Here is a 21,551-nt window from a genome sequence, read left to right on the forward strand (position 1 = left end):
ATGCACCTTTCGAGGACATTCGTAGAAATCTATCAAGTCCATAGTTGGCAGCAGGAAGAAGAGGAACCAAGCGTCTCTGTGCGCCGCGGAATCCAGTTTCGCCGCACAAAGGGCGAGGCGAGATGAGTTCCCCGCGCGAATCGGTCGAGGTGGGCATCGGGATGAGTTTGTTCGGCTTCTTTGGACCGCATAATCGCGTCGAGGCGGCGATGTCGTTGATTAATCTCTCGTAATTCCCGCGCGCTGCTCTCGTCTTCGAGTTTCCCTCGATCTCGTCCACAAAATGGTCGCCCAACGCTATCGTCTCGCCGTCCTGGATACATCGCGTCCCCGTCCGCGACGGTCTTAACGGAATTACACCCTAATGGCATCCAACGCGCGAACAAGGGTAGCTTCTTCGCGTTTCTTTCGCGACTCCAAATCTCTATATCCCCCCTTCACTGATCGAAACCAACGATTCTAATCGTAATTATCGCCTACTTTAAGCGGGACGAACTTTCCTAGGGGAGGGGCGAGAGATACGCTTGGTAAGTTTTAATGAATCTTTAGGAACTCGGCCGTGAGAATGCTTGTACTTCCGACGCGTTATTTCGCGTTTTATCGGGCAGGTATCTGCTTTCAAATGCACTTCCCGAGATGGTATTCCTAGTTTCGGCTCTCGAGAAGTTTGGGAGTTTTGAGAGGGAGTAGAGAAAGTTAGGTTGAAATGATTGATTGTGCAGGTATATTGAGGTTAATGAAAATGCAGATGGCGAAGAGTGGTGGACGAAATTAAATACTATAGACGCGCTTCTCGTAATGGTCGTATATGTTATTCGATATGGAAAAATATAGAAGTATTTATTCGAAAAATACACGTTGGAGAATTCATATATTATGTATCTGTTTGAACCATTAATCCAGACAAAATGCACAGGGCAAGACACAGGATACAAAGGAAAGGAAAGCGGCAAATACGAAAGTAACAAACTGTACACGTTAATTCCAGCATCGAAGACACTTCCACCTAATTTCGACGATCGTAAACCTCTCCCCTCGAAACGCCACTCCTCCTCCACTTAACTCGGGCTCCGTCTCATCCGCCGCGAGAAGCTCGTCGTGTTGTGTCTGAAAATATCTATAACATCCAGAGGAGACGCTCGCGAACGATACAGGGACGAGGTGGAGGAGGGTTTGGGTGTCCGGGACAGGGTAGATAAACGAAGGAGAAGAAACGGAGGTAGACGATAAATTTCCGGGCATCGAACGTGGCTGCAGCAGTTTCTAAGCAGCGGCGCGCGGGATTTCGACGAATCGCCATCGCGAGCGGAAATTGACGTGCTTTCCCGCGGGAGCTGTCTGCGAGGGAGGCGAGCTCGACTCGATATCGGCTCTCTGCTCCTGAAAGTGTATCCGATTAGCGACAATTCGGTCGGCTCGGCCGGGGGGAAGCTCTTTGCTTCCTTCGTTGTGCTAACAGCGTTACCCGGTCCTCGGTTCACCCTTGTCGTTGCTGGTGCGCTCGTACAGGGAGAGTTTGTTGGGGCTTTGTTAAGGGGAATTAAAATTTACACACCCCGAAAACGCGAACTGGATAAATCGTGTGGAGAGGGTGGTCGATAAACCTTGTTGGAAAGTTCCTGGGTAGTGGTTCCACTACTTTTCTTCTACTTCTAATCAAAAATAGTAAAATTCTCCAGTGTAAGGAAATTACCCTTCACCCCATGTTCGTTGCGGAAGGTTGATATTTAAAATTTGTTAAGTCAAGCTACCGTAATGCCTGCGCACATGCGACATAAAATGAACGAGAGGATCCATTGGTACCCATATATATTGTAACAACTTTTTAATATAATTAGCGTGGACAGAATTCGTCTAGAAAAAAGCAATTGCACTCGGAGCGTCAGAGCGGAAGATGTAATGCAATCTGGTACGCACGAGAAGCATAGAGGGAGGACAGAAAAATCCGGCGAACTGTCTAATTTTGCCCCCCATTATTATTTCAACGTTGAAAAATTCGCGGCGCCCACCGCGTTGCAACGGTCGAAATAGAATGAAAACGCTGGATACGTGGGAAGTTTGCAAATAATTACGTTCAAACCGAGCGTGGCTGGTATCGCTGGAAATTCCGCGGGCACGATTCGCGCAAGCTTTTCCTTCGATGGCCCGCGCGGAAACGAGAACTGGAAGCGCTGTTTCGTTTCCCTCGCTGGTGGAAAATAAACGAGCCAGCCGCAACCGGCCGCGATGTTGTTCCGGGTCATTAAACGGTGCTGGCTCGCGAGTTTATCGGGGATTGCGCGCATCTTCCCGCATGACTATTCGATGTTGCGCAACAACACCGTCCCGGTGTATAGCTGCGTCCGAAAAATGAAACATGGCATTCGCGCTAACGCGAATTTATGCTGTTCACGAAAGTACGGAAGAAGGAGAGCGTAACTTATATTTTAGTAGCGAACTTCGCAACCCCTTTTCGTTCCTAACCGCGTCTACTCGCGTTAATGGAGAGGTATCGTTGCCATTGATATTCTGTCATTAAAGCGTCCGAGAAGAATATGGTAAACGTTCTAGTTATCGAAGAGCAACGTGTCGAACGGCACAGGTTGATTTATCGTCGCGTGGGAAAAAATATTTTCGAGAGAATGGACGAGACAAGGCTGGATAGCAGGCGAAGACAGGTGATACGTGCGACGATGGGGTCGGGGGTTGGAAATTTACGATAATATTTGCCTGACCCGGACGACGGACTGTGAAATGAAATTTTGTTCGGGGGTGACTTTCGCGGGGAACTTTATTCGCGTTCTATTAGCTCCCGGGACGAAAATAATCGGGCGGATCCTGGCGACGGTGACGCGAAATTTATGCGGAGTACGGGGGTGGGTTTTTTTTTTTCTCCTCCGCGTGACTGAAAAGCACGGGAATCGTCATATTTTCCATGAAAATGTTCGTCATAGCTGACGCAGGAATTGTAATTGAAAATTGGAAACGCTGGAAAGTTTGTAAAATTGAAGGACATAATTTACATCCCGGAAAGGGGGAGAAAATAGTAGGGGATGTTATATACTCGACGAGTCGACGGGCTACGCGGGATGAAAAAAATGTCTTATCTAGACGAGAGAGCCAATTGTACCTCGCGATGCATAAAATATTATTAACGTTTAATAGAAAAGTTTTTGACATCCCTTGCATCAAGTTTTCAGTCTGATACGAAAGAAACTTTCTTCTCCCGCTATAAATCTTAATTCCGCCATTTTATTACCCCGGGAACCTTTGATTCCCTCGTTCTACCTGTCAATGTAGACTCTCGTAAATAACCTGATAACACATCGCGCAAGTTTCTGACCGTTTCCGATGTATCTACATTAAATCTTAATCCACCGATGACAGGATCCAATCTCGCTCTAATTTTCTGTTTCGAGATTCTTATTTCCGCCTCGAACGAAGGAACGTAACGTACCTTCTTTGAGATGACTCGAAATTTTCCAATAACGTTCAATTCGCGCCACAACGCGTCAATTAATCGACGATAAATCATCGTCGCCGCGGAATTTCCGGATGAAAGCGGAACGCTACGGAAGCCGCGCGCAGCGACACTTCCGTTCGCGAATTCTATTACAAATTCAGCCCTTTCGCCGCCCTAAATAGATCGTTCGTTATCAAAGAGAACAGTCCTGGTCCGCTTTTCACGGATACAACGCCGCGTTTAGGCGAACGGGCGGTCGTTCGAGCGGCGCGGCGAAATTTATCAAACGGCTCGCTCGATACAGGGATAAATCGTGGACGCCAGAAGCGGCATCGAGTCGTAAATAACGGTCGACAATGGAAATTTATGTTAATACGGGCGACCTAGCGCGAAAGGATAACCAAATGAAATTTCGTTGATCGTCTATTTTCCTAGATACCGATGCTCGATATTTATAGCGGGCTGTGTTAGAGCTACCACGTGAATTAAAGCGTCAAGTAGCCGTATCGATTGCTTCTAACCGCGCCCAGGGAGAATTCTATCCTTTCGGATGGAAATTGAATTATTAGTTGGATCCATAAAGCCCTCCAATTCGGCGATATATCATTTCTCGATGTTGTAATTGCGCTGAGGCTGAGATAACAGTAATTTTTACCATAATCTCTATCGTACTATATTCACGTCCTTCTGACGACAAACTGACTCTCCATTTAAAAGTCAAAATAATAATAAACAAAATTTTAGAAATGGTACGTGCCTTTCAACTCGCATAAAGCATGAAAGGTACAAAACGAAAACTGCGAAAGCCTGCTGCTCGATCGTCGTTTCTAATCAACCTCAAATTGACTCGAATAATCTCGCGCGTATGAATATCGCGGATGGAAATTCTAACAGAGCGCATCGACCATCCATCGACTCGATAGGCGAACGAAGAAAGGAGTGAAAGGAAATATAGAGACCCGTTCGAGTCACGATCGACTCTTTGGATCGAGTAGGCCGCGAAATCGAGGAGTAACGATGCAGGTCCATAATAACCGGTGATTCAGACGGAACGAGCAACGAAATTCCTCGTCTGGTTCCGCTCTCGCCCCTTCCCCCGTGCGGCCGAGTCGACGTGTTCTAATTTCGCCCCGCGGAGCTTTTAAAACGAAGTACCCACTCGAACGAGGGGAGTCCATCGATTGCGCGGGAGTTCACGTACGATTTTTATGGAGCGCCCGTATTCTCTTATTCGCGTCGAACGCGGCTGAAAGGGAGCCTTTTTGTTCGCCGGAAAGTAAATTCCCAGGCAAATTGGTATCGTCCGCGGCTCTCGATGGAGGAGAATAATTCGACGCTGCGGGAGAAAAAAAGAAAAGGAAGAGAAATTATACGCGCCCTTTGACGAGACGAGAGGGAGGCACAGCGAATGAGCGTACTTCGTGACTGGTCGAATCGACGACGTCTCTCAACGAGAAGTCGATTCACTCGTCGAATACCCCTCCCTTTTTTTCGTTACTATTTCTCGATTTCTCTTTTTCTTAGCAGGACTTCATCTGTTTCAGCCGGGGGATGTTCAATGGGAGGGTGGAAAAGTGTTCGCGTAGTCTCGAATTTTATTTTATTTGCGTCTGCGAAAATGAAGAAACGTGGACTGTGCAGCTTTCTTTATCAAAGTCATGGAGACATGTGTAATCATTTTAATTTTCTAATTTTTATAACTATCTTCTTGTTGAGATTTTAACGAAAATATTTGAGAGAGGATAGAGAAAGATTTAGTTACGCGAAAATGCATTAACGATTTTTTTTATCAGAACGTGGAAATTCTTCTAGTCATTCTGAATTAATTCGCAAATTATAAGCCATCCAGTGTACGCGATTTAACGAGCACAGGTATTATTGTCCGACTCTGACGATGACATGTTTAGCAGAACGTGAAACGCTCGAAATCGGCCGTTCCCGATGTTTTACTGCACGCGGATGATTTTAATCATTAGGGGAATAATCAGCCAGCAGAAGTGCACTTATCGCGTTGCGTTTCATTCGAGTGGGCGACTGCGCTTTCGAACGATTTGTAATCGAGGCGATCGAGTGCCGTCGCTACGTTCGTAACCTTTTCGAAAAAATATCTTCGCCGACTGTATTCGCCAAGTGGCTGACGATTTTCAACGATCGCGATGTTCATCCGCGAAAGTGGAGGAATTCGTGGAGCACTGTTTCAAAACGCAATGGTCGTAACGAATGTTGTACGGTTTCACGTAATTTGAAATGTTTCAGAAGTTTTCCGCCCATTTGTAAATTGTGAATTACCATTGCTGTAGAAATTATTGCTCGTCCTATTTGAATGTTTCATTTACCGTAATTAATTCATTACTCTCTTCAACCTTCAACCTTCAATCTTAAGAACAGACTTAAGATAAAATTCGATTCGTTATCTTTTCTGTATAAAACAAGCGTATTCTTCAGCGATAGCTAATTACGTGAAACGACTAAGGACAAAAAAAACTGGAAGCTCCAATTTCCCATTACGATCTTCGATCCTCGATTCAAAGTCGGGTTCACAGAGCGAAAGGTCGATGCGCATAGTACGAACAATTCTCATCAGTGGCGTTCCACGATTCTTCCTGTAACAGAGGATAAACGCGATCCGCGGAGCCGCTTCCGTTAGGACGACACTGTTATCCGCAGCCGTTCAGCGGTATCGCAAAAAACTAATCCGGTTCGTGCTGTGCTTTAATCAAACGGCCGCGCGGAATCTCGCTTTCGTCATTGGCTTTATCTTTGGCGGAAGCATCGCAAAAGTCGCGTGTATCCCTTTCGAGCCGCGGAACTAATCGAGTTTCCCGTTGCGTCCCAACAGACAAAGTACTCGACGAGAGCTTTAATCCAAAGTGCCTCGTACAGCTGTGTACGCGACCGCGCCCGTCCACGCGATCGTTTTCTGATTAATACAAATGCCTCGTACCCGTGCCGCGTGTTGCATTTTTGCTCTGCAGCTGTTTTAATTGCGTTACAAAATTTGTAGAAAAAAAAAAGGAGAAAATTGGGCTCCAGCTGTTCAGTGTTTCGAAACAGCGCGTAGGAATTATTATCTATTAGGATGGACGGATAGACTGCTCGTTTTTGATAGAGTTGATTATTTTAGGAAGATTAATCGTGGATTGTTTGAATTTCGAAAGGTTGATTGATTTATTTCGGCTGGAGGAAGAATCGCTGCTGTGGACGTGGAGTAGTTTACGAGGCTTCGCTCAATTAGTATATCGTTGAAAGATACGAGCTTTTAGGCATTTTTATCTCGTTTTTTTTTTGTGTATCTATGAAAATCGAACGGTGTGATAATACTTTGGAAACAGTTCTCTGAAAATTTTTGAAAACGTAATTATTGTTACGCGCGCGTAAGATTTCCGTAGCCGCGCGCATCCATCTTTCATTAACGTATTCCCACCGCAGAACAGAAGGCCGCGAGGCAGAGAAATTTGCAAATTTTTAAACTCTCTCCACCATCGTACAAATATTCCACGGAAAATATCGGCCCATTCGCCTTTCGCGATCCCAAAATCCGTCCGAACCAATTCCAGGCGTCCTAATCCACCCCCGAAATCCCATTCACGGGCGTACACACGCGCACGGGTCCGATCAGAAATATCAACCCAATCGTCTTCCTCCCAGAATTCACCTCGCTATTGAACAACTCTGTCGAAACTGGCGTGTGTGCGAGGGGATGAGAGAGAGAGAGAGAGAGAGAGAGAAAGAGAGAGAGAGAGAGACTCTGAATCTCGTTCGGTCGAAAACTGTTAATCATCCAGCGATCACGGGACGTCGATGCTTCCACCCGACCCTGTCCCTTGGTCTGGCATTGATCGCAGGGGCGAGCGAACGAGCGAGCGCCAGTTACAAATCAAAGTCGCCATTCCGCGCGGATACTGCCAGCCCCGACGCTATTCGATGAAGATGCAGGAGCACGAGCTGCGACGGGGATGCAACAACCCCGCACGTTCACGGAGAGCACGAGCGCGCGCAGACAGACACGTAGAGCAGGGATACGCGCGTAAAGGGACAAAGACAGCGGGCGCCAGCGACCGAACGGGGCGAATGGGACGGGGATGAAAGAGAGCGACGGCGGCGGCGGCGGTGGTGGCGGCGTCCTCGCATAAATCCTACGCAACGTCGACGCATACATATTCATACGGTGGCGCAGAACCAACACATTAATGCGCCGGCGATATTAACGCAAACACACGCACAGGGGAGCAAGCCACGCGGGGACAGGCGGTGGGGACCGTGTACTTTGTGATTGCGCGCCTCGAGTCTGCACGCCTGCATATATAGAGCGCGATCTTATAAAGCGGCAAGAAAGAGAGATGGAGAGGGAGATAGGGTGGATGCAAAACAGCGAGAGAGCCTCGGATCTGCGTTCCGTGGTTGTAACGTAGTTGTACACTTTGGTACACTGGATTCGCGGGCCAGGGTTCATTTGATATACAGCTAATTAGAGATCGAAATCTCGCGTCGCTAGAACGAGATTCGCTGGGAGGAGCGACGTTGGCCTCCGGTTCAACCGCGCGGCCAGCGTTGTAACTCACCCTCTTCGGACAATCGTTGAGATGGACCGCGGGAGAGTCGCGGTGGCGTCACTGCGTTGGATAAGGGTTGGTTTCGGGGTAATCTCTGGTGAATATCTGTTTCATATCGGTCTCTGTTCGATGCGCGATGGGAAACGGTTTTCTGTCTTGCAGAAGTATCTTCTGATTTAACCTGAATTCGATATCGAACGAGTACTTCAACTGCGACACTTCGCTGCCAAATTTAAGCTGTAAATCTCGAGTATTCTAGGGGTTTACATGTTGACAGACAGACGGATCTTTACAAAATAAGAGATGTTCTAGTTTAACTGAATTATGCGCGTGAAACATCAATGATAGATTGAAGGGGAGGCAGGAAGGGCAAGAAAATGGGAAATTTCGTGTAAACACGTGTCCGATCTGACCTTATTTCCACATTGTAACCGTGTTACGCTAGTTGCCCGCCACGACACCGATTTACTAATGAATTTCCGAATAAATGGCCAATTAGTTGGTCACCTCGATCACTGGTCTTAAATCTTCTGGACTTCTATTTGCGCAGCAGTACATAACGTACAAATCGCCGGTGCTATATCGAAAAGAGCTGCCAGGGAATTGGAACAGCACGTGGTCGTTTTAAATAGGTCAGCACGTCCATGGTAATACGTTTAATTGTAGATATTCGAGCCAAAGGAGCACTCCCGATGAAGACAAATACATATAAAATACGGCAAATCGATTTTCGTGCATTTTTGGTGAATTATAGATGCACAGCGCATCGATTTATATTTTCGTTGCTTAATAACATAAAATAGTGGTGCACAGGCGGCAAAATCTGGTTCTGTTGTCCGAGTAATCGTTTAACCAAACATCAGCTTTAAATAATCGTTTGGCTAAACATCCAATTAGTATATTTGTCTGTTACGTTTGCAATTTAACCTTTTACGAATACTGTTTGGGAGTCTAATATTGGCATATTATTAGTCACGAGTCAACGGTTCATTCGTCATCGCTTGCCGAGTTTTTTAATTAAAATTCTTTTAGCATTTCATTTTTTAAGGTAGATGGAAATTTCCCATTTAAGTACGATTAAAATTCAATTTCGACGTAGCGTCGCCTTTTTCGATGTTCGTTTCATTACGCACCTTTCAACAATGTAAATTGGTTGCCACGTGTTTTTCAGATTTGAAAGGGCCCGTCACTCTTTTGAAAATATAGGACATTCCGTAAATAACATTCTGGATGCAATTACTGCGAACGTGGATTGAAATATTTAAAAAAAAATTACCAGTTTCGATATTAGTCCACGAATTTTTAATTCCACCCCTATACGTAATACAGACTGTTCTGTATACTGTTTAATTCCCTTGAAATCTATAAATAAAAGGTTGTCCATCGCTCTGTCCCGAAATCATGATCGCCTGGATTTTCCAAGGAATTTATTTTTCCGATTAAATTCCATGCAATCGAATACTTTGAATTTCCACCGTTTATTAGCTCTTTGTCCTTTGATTATCAGCGAACTATTCTTTTCGTTCACCTTTGACGAGGAGCGAGGCTGATTATCTGGAGAAAAATAAAAAAATAAAAAAATAAATAAAACAACGTCCGTTTGATTAAAATTCAAGCGGGCCGCGTAACGAAAATTCGCAATCCGTCGGGCGAAATTTAATTTCATCATCGAACGTGATAATTCCCGCGTCGCGTTAAGTGCCCGCCGCGTAGAGAAATAAATAATTTATTCGACGTCACGCGGTCGCTGTATTTTTCAGCCGCGATTCGATTAATCGTTTTCATCGTTCCTGCCCCTTCGACGTTTGTATATGATAATTCACGATCGGATCTATTTCGTTCTCATTTGCATGGTAATCGCGGCACTGCGCGTGTGTAGGCAGTTTGTAAAATTAATCGGGCGTACCTCTAAGTTTGATACGTTAAATCTGTATCTGGTGTGTAGAAATGTATCGCAAGTAGGAGAGTATATTCTTTAAATCTTGCTTTTATTATCCTTTAACGTACGAAATGCTCCACCAGATGGTATACCAGAGTAGCCAATTGTAACATTTCAATTACACAATCGAACAATAGTATATTAATTTTTAATAGATTAATTAATTTTCATCGATCCTATATGAAAGGCTCGGAGGATATTTCAAATACATTTAATTTAATTATTTAAAAAGTTCTGCTGCACAAATTCCCACCGTTTCTTTTGTCCTCTTCATCCCCTGCTATTAGCTGTGCGCATAAAAAACGAATGAAATATAGAGATACAAACGATAAAACTGCACAGCGACTTTGCTACGTTAAAATATGAATTTGTCGAGGCACTTTTATCTTCCTCGGATAAGCAGCTTATGTAGGACAAACACTGGCGATAAATTATAGAGTCACTAATTTAATCCATTGCTAACGCAGAACGAGAATTAGAAATAAGCTCGGATAAAGTTGGTCATGTTCATCGTATCGTAATACAGGTGTATTATAAATGACAAAAACTTTTAACCCTGTAATCTGCTGGATTTCGAAAAAAATATTTCATAAATTGTACACTCGACTGCTCGTTGCGCTATTTTATTGAATTTGGTAAATCAATTCCATCGAGTTTCAAAGGAAGCAATTTCTATTTCATTTTCGTAAATGTGTCAATCGAAATTTTAAAAAATACAGCTACAGTCGGCGAGTTTTCCAAAATTTTAATTACTCATTCCCGAGAAATTTGTCGGCGATGATAATCGCCATGCGCCAATTGCGAAACAAACGACGTGTGCGCGTATAAATCATAGCGAACTAGAGGTTGAAAATCCCTGTGAAAGATAAAAAAGGGTAGATATCAGAGTTCCGCGGAAAGTTGCAGCAGTTTCGCGTTCGCGACTGATGCGCGTGCCTATAATTCAATGTCGACGAACGTGCAACCGCGCATGCATTTCTCGGATTACTCTGCAGGAGCATTTACACTAATCGCTATTCCTGGATAGTTTGCGAATTTCATCGTAGAATACCGTAATTGGATAAATGAGGTACCCGGTTATATCGCACGGATACACACAGAGACGCGTCGAAATAGTTGTCCAACCGCAAGTTGAAACAAATGAAATCAGGACGTCGATAATCTTCCGTCCATCCGAAATGTGGACGCGCTTAATGACCGTGCATTCTAATACTCTCATTCCTGCAATAATTAGCAACAAACGTACGGTAATATTTTTGCAGTACCTAAAAGGGAACTACCCCAAAATACAAAGCTAATATCACACGATTTCTGCAAGACGATAAATTTGACTGCGGTCGTTGGATTCGAATCGTTAGGAGCAATAACTTGAGCCCATAATTTCCCAGTGGGACCAGCAGATAGTAAAGAGTTAACAGCAGCGACAGAAGTAAAATTTCTTTATCGCAACCGAACAGAAATATCGATCGGAAATTTCAACCTCCACGTTTCTCTCCTCGCGTTTCACGGTTTCGAGAAGCTCCGTCTACGTAGGAATAAGGGCGGTTGGGGGGTGCAGGAGGGACTCGATTTTAACACGGATTTCACGCGTGCCTAGTATGCTGCAGACGCGCCGAGATTCCGATCTTCAATTAGCCCTATATCAAGCCGGCTGCCTGTCCGTGATTTAAATACGATCTCCCATAGCTGCACCCAGCGAGAGTGGCGCGCGAATTCGACGCGGGAAATTTACGACCGGTTTTTGGACTGGCGTTCACCTCTATACCTTTATGGCTCGACGAATGGCTGTAGCTCGTAAAATGCAAGATCAAAAATGCCTATGTAGTATCGCGACACAGTCGAGCCAACGATGTCTTCGTTTCTACGCTGTTTCGTCGCGCGTTCACCTTCTCGTCCGCACCGATATTCTCTGACTACTCGATTCGCTGAGCCAGCAAGAGGATAGAAATATTGTCAGTGCTGTCATACGACGTTTTTTATTCCTCATTGTCGAAGAGATCTGTAATGAACGTAACTTTTGCATTTTTTCATTTCGAATAACTTAACAAGAAATGCGAGACGTTATTATTAGACACGTGGGGCTTATCGCGAACGTAATCAATAAAGGAAGGAGGAGAATATTTGATATCGCGCCGGAATCCCATCTGGAGGCTAAGACTTATATCGAAACTAAAAATAGCGGCTCGCTCGGGGATCTTGAAACAATATTTTCGCTTTCAGAAATAAAATTTACCTTTTATCGCGTCTAGTAGCTTTCTGTTTAGCTAACCCAGTTTCGCCATGTGCCACGGTGAAACGAGGGGTCGAACGTTCAACCGATGGATTCGATTTTTCAGCTCGTTTACCAGTCTAATACTAACGCAAGGAAGCGGACAATGTTATTTCTCGCGTTCGAGTCTTGGGCGCGTGTTTTGCAATTTTTATTTCTGATCGCGAGTAGAGGGATCAGAGATACACGAGGTGCCTCGTTTTAATCAATTTACGTAATGGCGTTTGGATGTATTTGTGTACTTTGGAAAATGTATTTCGAATAGCACTTCTTTGTTTTGAGTTGGATATGATTTAAAGTAGCAGACTAGTGTTCTTTGTTTATGACACTGCAGTGCTAAATTTCAGCTGTGGATGTTGAGTATTTTAGAAACACTAAGAGTAAAAGAAACTTACCGACTAAGTTATAGATTAAACCTCTGTCGCGATAACGAAAGAAATATCAAAATAAAATTACCTTCTTTGAAAAAATTCTATAAAAATGGTAGAGAATGCCACAGTTTTCATTTCCAATCGAATAAATTAGGTTGCAATTTTCTTCCAGCCAAGGCTGGATCGCGCAGAGCACAAGGAAACTTTCCTTAACCGGTTTTTCGACTTGGAAATATCCGTCACGATTTGACAGAGAAGATCTTCGACCTCTGTACGAAAGGAAGATCGAAAGTTTCGTTGTCGTGGGAAAGTGGGGTCATCGAAAAAGGGGAGTACGGTTTCGAGCGTGGATTTCGTACCCGGGGGAACGCGAGCCAGCCACAAAAGGCCGTGTCCTAAAAGTTCTAGCCGATGCGGTGTGTAATCGGGTCGAGACCTTATCGAGTTTTCGTACTTTCGAATTCCACCTGCCGGAACGCGGGGCATACCGCAAAATTTGCTTTCCACCTTGCCAGTTTCCCGCTCAATGGGCAACTTTTCCTACGTTCGGACGGATTTCACTCTTGCCGCTCGAATCGTCGCGCTTTCTTGCGTGCCATTTCAATAGCAACTCCGCCTGAAGAAATCCGCCTTCGAAACTGTTTGGGAACGGTAGAATTTTTGGTTGAACTGAATTTCAACAGATGAAATAATTACATCTCAAGACATCTAACAAAACATCCGAATCGCATTCCAATGTTTCTCAAACAACCAACCCTTAGCGATTATAAAGAGTTCAAACTAAAAGCGACAACTATTGCATCGAATACAATTTTAATCTCAACTGTTTTTAACAGTAACTTTATTAAAAGCATGAATGTTACAGAAGAGAAATGTTTTGCAAAAGAAGAACCGATTTTCTAACAGAAGCGTGTGTTAAAGGATTTTAATTATACCTTGTGAATGGGTTGCAATTTTTCCTTTTTTACGAAACACGTTCCGAGTGTATAAATAAATAATGAAATTTTTCCATCAACAAGATAATAGATTCGTTCGATCACGATTCACGCTCGACGAGGAAATGAAAATTTCTCTGCATCGAACCAGCTGAGGCTCTTCTCTGGCATTTAATATGCCTCTCCGGTATTTACGTGCGTTTATAATGTAAAGACATTTTACTTTGCTCCTCAAAGGAGACACGACTGTAAAGGGATTATTCTTGCTCGTTCCTCGTTCTCTCTGCGCGGGCTCGTTACGAGAACCAGCAACAAAAGTATCGATTTCTCGAAATTCGCTCCGCGCCCTTAACACGAAAGCCCGCCTCAATTAACGTCGACCCTTCGCTGCTGTTAAATGGTATTGGTCGATGTTAAAAATTGGTCTGAATCAAGGCACTTAATGCTCCTTTGAAACGGCGCTACGAGCGAATACCTCTCGCTTAATCGGATGAAACGTTCCAAGAGTTTTGTAATAATAAATCTTTAAACGTTTCCTTTCAATCCCTTTGAAATACCTCATTTTGCTAGTTTCTTACAATATTTTCTCGACTATTTGGGGGACATTAAACACTCACGCGATACGTATAGTTTCTTAAACCAACAAACGTTAAAGAAATTTTCTTCAACCTGTAAATTCTTTCATTTCGTGCATGCAGGGTCATTAAATGGATTAAAGAGAAAAATTTGTGTATTTCAAAGTTTGAAAACGCGTATTCATTTGCCATGGAGGTAATCTTCCGTTTTTTCCTTTTTTTTTTTCGAGGGCTCAACGTGATGCATAACGAGGTTAAAATCTTATTAGGCTCTCCGGGCGCTTTTTATTTCCAGGGGTGGAACAATGAAAATCGTAGACGAATAACACGAAATTTTCCCTTCAAATATGCAGTATCTGGACGTTGATGAACAAAGACGGCCGGAAACTGGTTTCGTTTAATGCGATTTTCATTGTTCCCTCTGTTTCGCAGCCAGGATATGAATTTTATCTCCCCTTGTCAGAGGGTTCGCTCCTTCATTTCTGCGTACTCGCTTAACATTGTAACGAAACAGCAGATTTTGGGTTTCTGGCTTCCGTGTTTTGGTATAACGAATCTTTGTATTAGTTCGATTAAGTATAATTTCAATGAACGATAAAAATTGGATGCGAGGGGTATTTAACCCTTTTAGTAGCAGGTGACTATTGAAAAATGTTCGATTGTGGATGAGAAATTTTCAGGAACCGTCCTTTTCGTATCAAAAATTTAAAAAAGTGAATATGGATATAGACGATCGAAAGTTCTTAAAGTATGCGATTTTATTTCTGTTCTACTTTTGGATTTATGAAGCCCATTCTGTGCAGGGGTGTATTATATACTATAGTTTACCATTCAAAGAAATGATTTTTACGAATAACTCTCATTTTTCGTTAATTTATTGATAGTCATATTCTCGTAGAGCATGTACATCCATGCACATAAATGTATACGTCATTCAAACTATAAATTACGATTTTATTTTATCCTCTGAATAGGTGCTCTTTTTGTGCACGACGGCATTTTGCCAGTTGGAAACTATGTTTTATTCTTCCAGGATTTAACTGGTTATGAGATTAGTATTTTTAAAGCACGGAACATCGCGTAATTTATGAAAAACCAGGAAATATATTAAATAAATAAGAATAATAAATATTTAAATAACAAGTGATTTCCATTTCACAAAGTAGTTTAGAGGTAAACTGGAATCGGGAAGATTAAAGGGTGTTTGATTGGAAGTGAAAGCGAAAAGGAGACGTGCATGCGCGTATCTATAAATGTCACTTCAGCGTCGTAGCCAATCGAAACGGAATTCCACTTTAATGCCAGCCCCGAATGCCAACCCCCGGACGATATTGCAATTAGGCTTGTGACAGTCGATCGAACAGAGCGTACCCTGTTGCACCGCGTTTATAGGGTGTCCCCTTAGTTGTGCGATTAATTTCTATCGATTTTTCCAGTTCGTTGCAATTCAATTCAATAAAATCAAAGCGTTCAATTTACCACTTTCTTCTTACAGTACTATCATTTAATTATTTAATAATTCCCAATACCATTTCAAAGTAAAAGCGCACGAGACAAACGAAGATAGTATCTGATATTTATTTTAATCACTCGAAACATAAACGATACACGCAAGCAATGCCCTAAAACGATAGAAAACACTCGAACCTATGTACCATCCTCCATCGTCCTTCCTAAAAACACTCATACCTCGTTCATATTTAATATTTATTAAAGGTAATTACAATTTAAACAAGACGACAAGATGAAAACAAAATATTCAGTTACTCGCTCATAATAACCAGAACGAATCACAACAAAAGCAAGACCCTTAAAAAACAATTCTAATTAACGTCAGCCCTTAAACAAACCGGACTCCATATCGAAGAAACACATTATTATTAAAAAATAATATTGCTCCAAAAAAAAAACGGAATAATCGAATACCAACAATTACGACGAAACATTCTCTCGAGCGACCCTCGCGATGAAAAGAATCTTTCAACCATCGGAGGAACACTTTGCTCGTCAAAGCGAGTTCGCGTCGACATTCAATCTCCCATCGATCCTCCTCGCAACAAGCACCGGATTCCGATCCAATCGAAGATTCAAAAGCGCCGAAGCGCGGATCACCTAATTGCAAGACGTAGATACGGTGCATGCCGGGCGTATCGACAACGGAGTTCGACAGGTCCGCTCGAAGGTGAGCCTCTCGTAATAAAACGTTCGTTAACGAACCGGTCGCCGTAGTTCCGTGGCGGGAATCAGGTCGAGGATGAGGAGGAGGAGGGCACACTGGGCGCTGGCTGCGCCTTTCCTCTCCGGAATTAAATTAATTAAGCTAGATTATCTCGACGGATATAAAAAGAGGCTCGATAGCGGCCGCGTGGACTGACAAGTTTCGCTTGGCAGCTCGTCGAGGGGTGCGCGCCGTGGGAAAGGGTGCTCCTCCTACTTTTAATTTCGTTTAAGTCCGTCGCGAAGCATCTCGGGGGCCGTGTCGTCGAGATCCGTCCGTGGCCACATATTTTCACTGTTCACCGTCAATTTTCATTTGGAAGTTCGGCTGGCACGCGTCTTTTCTGTCCTCCCTCGAGTGGCGACTGGCGTCACCCACTTGTTGCCAGAGCGACAAGCTTAGCGCTAATTTTTGTCCCTCGTTCGCTTTCTTTTCTGTTCTTTTTACTTTGACTGAACGTTGTTGCTTCGTAGGAAAACGCGTTATTTTCGTGGAGATATCTTGTTAATATCGACGTTCATTGTAAAATAGTAGCTCTTCTTGCTATTAATTATCAGTGTATCGACAATCGTCTTCCACGACATTCTTTTATCTTCATAGAAAAAAAAAAATTGCGCGATGGTGGTGAACATGAGTTAAACGATTTATCATTGTAATCATTACCAAGCCTATATAACTCGAGACAGATAGAAAACTACTAAACAGAGGAAAAATGACACGTACCACACGGATACCAATTAAAAGCTCGCACGTGTCTATCATTCTGCTTCCAAATGAAAAATGCAATAATTATACTCCACCTTCCTCTAATCTCGCTTACTCGACTCGTATATAATTTCATGTTTCTTCCCAGCCAACGGTATCGTTAAGCACTTCACTGTCTCCCGTGAAATTTTTCATAGAACCAACGTACGTGCAATCATCTTCCACGCGTCTCCGCCTCCCAGTGCTCGTTCACCTCTACGTCGGATGCTCGTTCACCAGCCTTCCAACAATAACGCACGCGTCACTCACGTTGGAATACATTTTCAAACTCCCATTTCCCGTCTCGTGGAAGCCCCTCGATCGTTTCAACCTCCCGCGGCCCGTGTTGAACTTTCCGTTCGATCTAGGATATCCCTCGCGACTACAGCTCGTTTCACTGCTCGCATTTCACGGGGAATTGTAGCACGAAAACGCGCCACTGACGTAGTCGTGAATTCTCCTGTCTGTTTTGTTTCGATGTCTCTCGGTTACCAAGTAAAATTTTCGCCCTGACGTATGAAACGCGAGCGATTTTTTTACGATCCCGCAGAAAACGCGGTTATTTCGAAAGAGGTCGAGTATCTCAGTTGGAAATTGGGAAACTGTATTAAATAGGTTGAAAAGAAATGAATTAATTGGTGTAAATTATTACAATATCAGATAATATTAATCGCAGCTTAAACTAAATTCAATTATTGCTATTAAATTAATATTAATGCCTAGCGTAATTATATCTAATGATTTAGTCTAGCTCGTGTTGTTTCGATAGAATAATGAAGCTCGTTAAATTGTTAAATTCGATACATACGCTTCGCAACTGTATTCGCAATAATTTATATTCTGTGTAATTATAAATTAAGTTCGGTAGACTTGTGCTAGCCGTATATTATGGCTCTCTTTAATCGCTCATCGCAAAACTACGACGAATTTACTCGTTAAAGATCTTGTACAACGCGATACATGAATCATCCTGTACATCTTGAACGACGTTCGCGCGCGAGATGGATAAAACGCGCGCCACGTGCCGCCTTCAGGGATTTTAACATCTGCACCGCTGTTTATTGAAACTGCAACGCGAGGAAGAAACAGATATGGAAGCGAGAAATTCCTCGCAGTCGTTCGGTTACCCTGCGAAAGCACCGTTACCGTTGAAGAAATTGCAAGATCCACAAGTGCCAACGACGTAACGCTCGCGACACTCCTCGGAGAACGAGAAACGCACTTGCAAATGGGAATCAAAATCCACCCCCATCCCAGACGACGCGTATCAATATTCGTCCATCTGCACGCCCTGAATGCATCAATAGATAGTGCTGTGATTAATCAACGCGATTCATTATCAGCCAGGCTATTAAATATTTTAATCGCGACAATTAATTTAGCTGCATCCTCCACAAACGTTTACCCCGTATCGTTAAGTTACAATCGTTCGTACGTATCGCTGATCAACATGGAAACGTTTAGTGAAACACGACGATAACAATGACGTCGCTTAATCGCATGCAAAATTACGATAGCAAAAGTGACACGCGAGAAAAGTACGGTCCCGGCGTGTAAAGGATCTACGATGTTTAGCCGAATAATTAGAATTCCCGCGAATTCATCATCCCTTTTTTCGACAATTGAAACGCGAGAGCAACGCTCCTCCACCCTCTTCCGGGGGTAGACCGGAACAGACACCGGAAACGGACGGAAGGAGCACCGGTGTATGTGATTATAAATAATAAAACGGTGGTACGGGGTGGCATGAGTGAGCGGGTGTGGGCAGAAAGAGAAAAGTGGGTCGCCGTCGAGAAAAGCCGGATGATAAACGAGCGGGGTTGCGACGTGAGGGATGGTGAGTACCTGGCAGAAAAATAATGCGATTCTCGCGTGAGCGCGATGGATTCTGAAATCGCGAGGGCCCTGGGTGCTCGTGCCGCTGAAAAGTGTCGAACGAGGGTAGGAAGGATGGAATTAAGGAGTATAAGATGACGCGAGACACCCGTACCAATGATGACGAAGAACATTACCGTCGCGCGGAGACGTAGAAAGAATACGAGAATGGAGTCTCAGAATGTGACTGTGCGTTGGAATCGAAAAGTTGAATGCTTAAACAGTGGAAGCTTTGAATCGAGAATCTTTTTTAACCACCGTGTTATTAAATTCCATTTCACAGCATCTTCTTTTGTCACTAATAAACGTAAACGTTACCTTAATTTTAAATCCGTTCGACAATCCCACGTATAGAAAGAATTATTACTGCATTCAACGTCGAGATTAATTGCACGAATATTCCTCGCGTTTTGTTAATGATACGACGAGCGAAAAGGCGAGAATAAAAAAGTGCTCGTGTCTGGATACGGACATGGAGAATGGACGGGGAGGTGAACGAAGATGCCAAGATGGTGGAGGCGAGTCCAAGTGGTTTCCGTGCGTCGACAGACTCCTATCGCCGGGATACGACCATTTGTCAGAGGGGCTTGTTCGTCCAACAAGAGATAACACCAAACTTTCAGAGACGTTTTGAAGAACGAACGTCCGACGAAACGAATATCATGAGCTGCCGGCTAACAAATGCATTCTCCTCGTGGACACTGTCTGGGGGCCACTTTGTTACGATTACAAATTGTCGGTTTGCTCGATGAAGGTGTGCAGGGCAGGTGCGAGTTGGATAGAAGACGCGGCAAGCGTCGACGTTGAGAGCTAAAAAATGAAATTTATAAATGTCCAGAGCTAAATTACCGAAATATCAAAAATTTTCAAGTAGAAGTATATTAAATTCTTTCTGTTATTTATAAAATACTTTAAATAGCTTTTTATTAAATACGGACATGGGAATTACCAGTTTACAGATTAATAATCAACAATTCATATGTTTCGGTGGGAAATAAAATTTTTCCCGGTTTCTAGAATCAATGCGGAAATAAACCGCGGAAATCCAAAAGCCGCCATTGCTAACTATTCCAATGTTCAGTAACCATAGAAAAACCTGCTCGCTGTTGTAACACCGCAGTATCACACTTTTTTGAAAGGCAAACCGCGTTGAAAATTCAAATTAACGGAATCCTAAAAAATTCATACGCGACGATCGCTCGAACGGGAACAATCGCGATCGTTCGGGGCGGTTTTTATTTTTATCCCCCGCAACACGCGCGGCGCCGCGCATTGAAATAATACAATATCGTTGCACCCCGTTCGAAGCACGCTCGAAATCGCAATACGACCTCTCGTGATCGTAGGAAAAAAAGTCAATAGCGTTTCGAAACGCGGTAATGCGACCCTTTGTTATTAATCTGAAACGGCGCTCGTTGTTTCACCTGTCTTTTACCAACGCGCGGCCAATGCGTCCAGGTATTAATAATACGCGAACGTGTTCCGGCCATTTCTATGCCGGCTACAAAATTAAACGGATCGAAAAATCGTCCGGGCATATTTAGACGACAAATATCATACGATAGCGCTGCCGTGCAATCTCGCCCGTTTAATTCTTTATGGGGAACGAGCTGGCTGCTGTTCACTCGGCTCTGCGTTCTCCCCTGAATATTTAATTACAGTTATTCGATATTGACTCGGTTGCATTAGTTAACTGCACGTTTCATTCACTTGCTTTTTCATATGGAGAAGAAAAAAATTGCAGGAAACGTTCGCTACCGACACTCGTCAGTGTCGTTACAGAGGGGATGATCGGAGAAAAATTGCCAGCTCGATGGAAAAAGTATTGAAGATGAGGAAATTTTTCTTCGTAATCAAAAAATATCTACCTTTCGAAATATAAAATACACGAATATGCACACGTGCAAAATGTGTCGAATGAAGCGTTACAAATTATTCGCGAGAGTCTTAACAAGTGTTTGAAAATCTAAAGGCATTGTTTTAAACGCATTGCAATCATGGGACGCGACAATAGGTGGCAAATAGCGAAGGGAGATAGTTCGAAATACGTGTACCTCGGAGTCGAGCATTCTTTTCGCGTCGACGCGAGGGGGTGAGAAAAGTGCACGGCGCGGGTGCACGCACGGAGAACAACCGACTACTGATTACAGCGATGACAAATGGCAGCGTGGGAATTACGAAATGAAGGTTTAATAAGGTATGAGTCGGATCGGGAACGGTCGCCGCCACATTTCCTGCACTAATTAACAAATCCAATTTTAATCGACGCTCCAATTCGCGCTTGCCGTCCACCGTAGGTGTCCCACGGTCCGTGCTCGTTGCGCCCGCGTAAAAGTGATTAGCGGCCACCTCCCCCCCAGCGGCGAAATTATTTCGCGTCAGCTGGATCGTCGCTGGTTTTTTCCTTCTTGTTGGATTTGAAAAATGTGCTTACGGGAGAGGATCAGTCTCGAATGTTATTTGCATCGTAAACGCATAGTTAACAGCTAAAATTGAAAGAGAGAGTTCTTATGAACGGATAAGCGGTCTCTTTTTTTGTATCCTTTTATCCATATCGCTATCTTTCATTCCTCTAAGGACTTCTAAAAATTTGGATAACATTTTTAAATGCAACAACGTTGGAATTCTAG

The 21,551-nt window shown here is 43.5% G+C and overlaps 1 protein-coding gene across 8 annotated transcripts in view; it reads left to right on the top strand.

Moving 5' to 3' along the window:
* The window catches only part of LOC143422621 (uncharacterized), a 458,375-nt gene that overhangs the window by 372,045 nt on the left and 64,779 nt on the right, over positions 1-21,551 (top strand). The window lies entirely within an intron of this gene.

Source organism: Xylocopa sonorina, chromosome 4 (genome assembly GCF_050948175.1).
Source record: "Xylocopa sonorina isolate GNS202 chromosome 4, iyXylSono1_principal, whole genome shotgun sequence".
In the NCBI taxonomy this organism is placed as follows: Eukaryota; Metazoa; Arthropoda; class Insecta; order Hymenoptera; family Apidae; genus Xylocopa; species Xylocopa sonorina.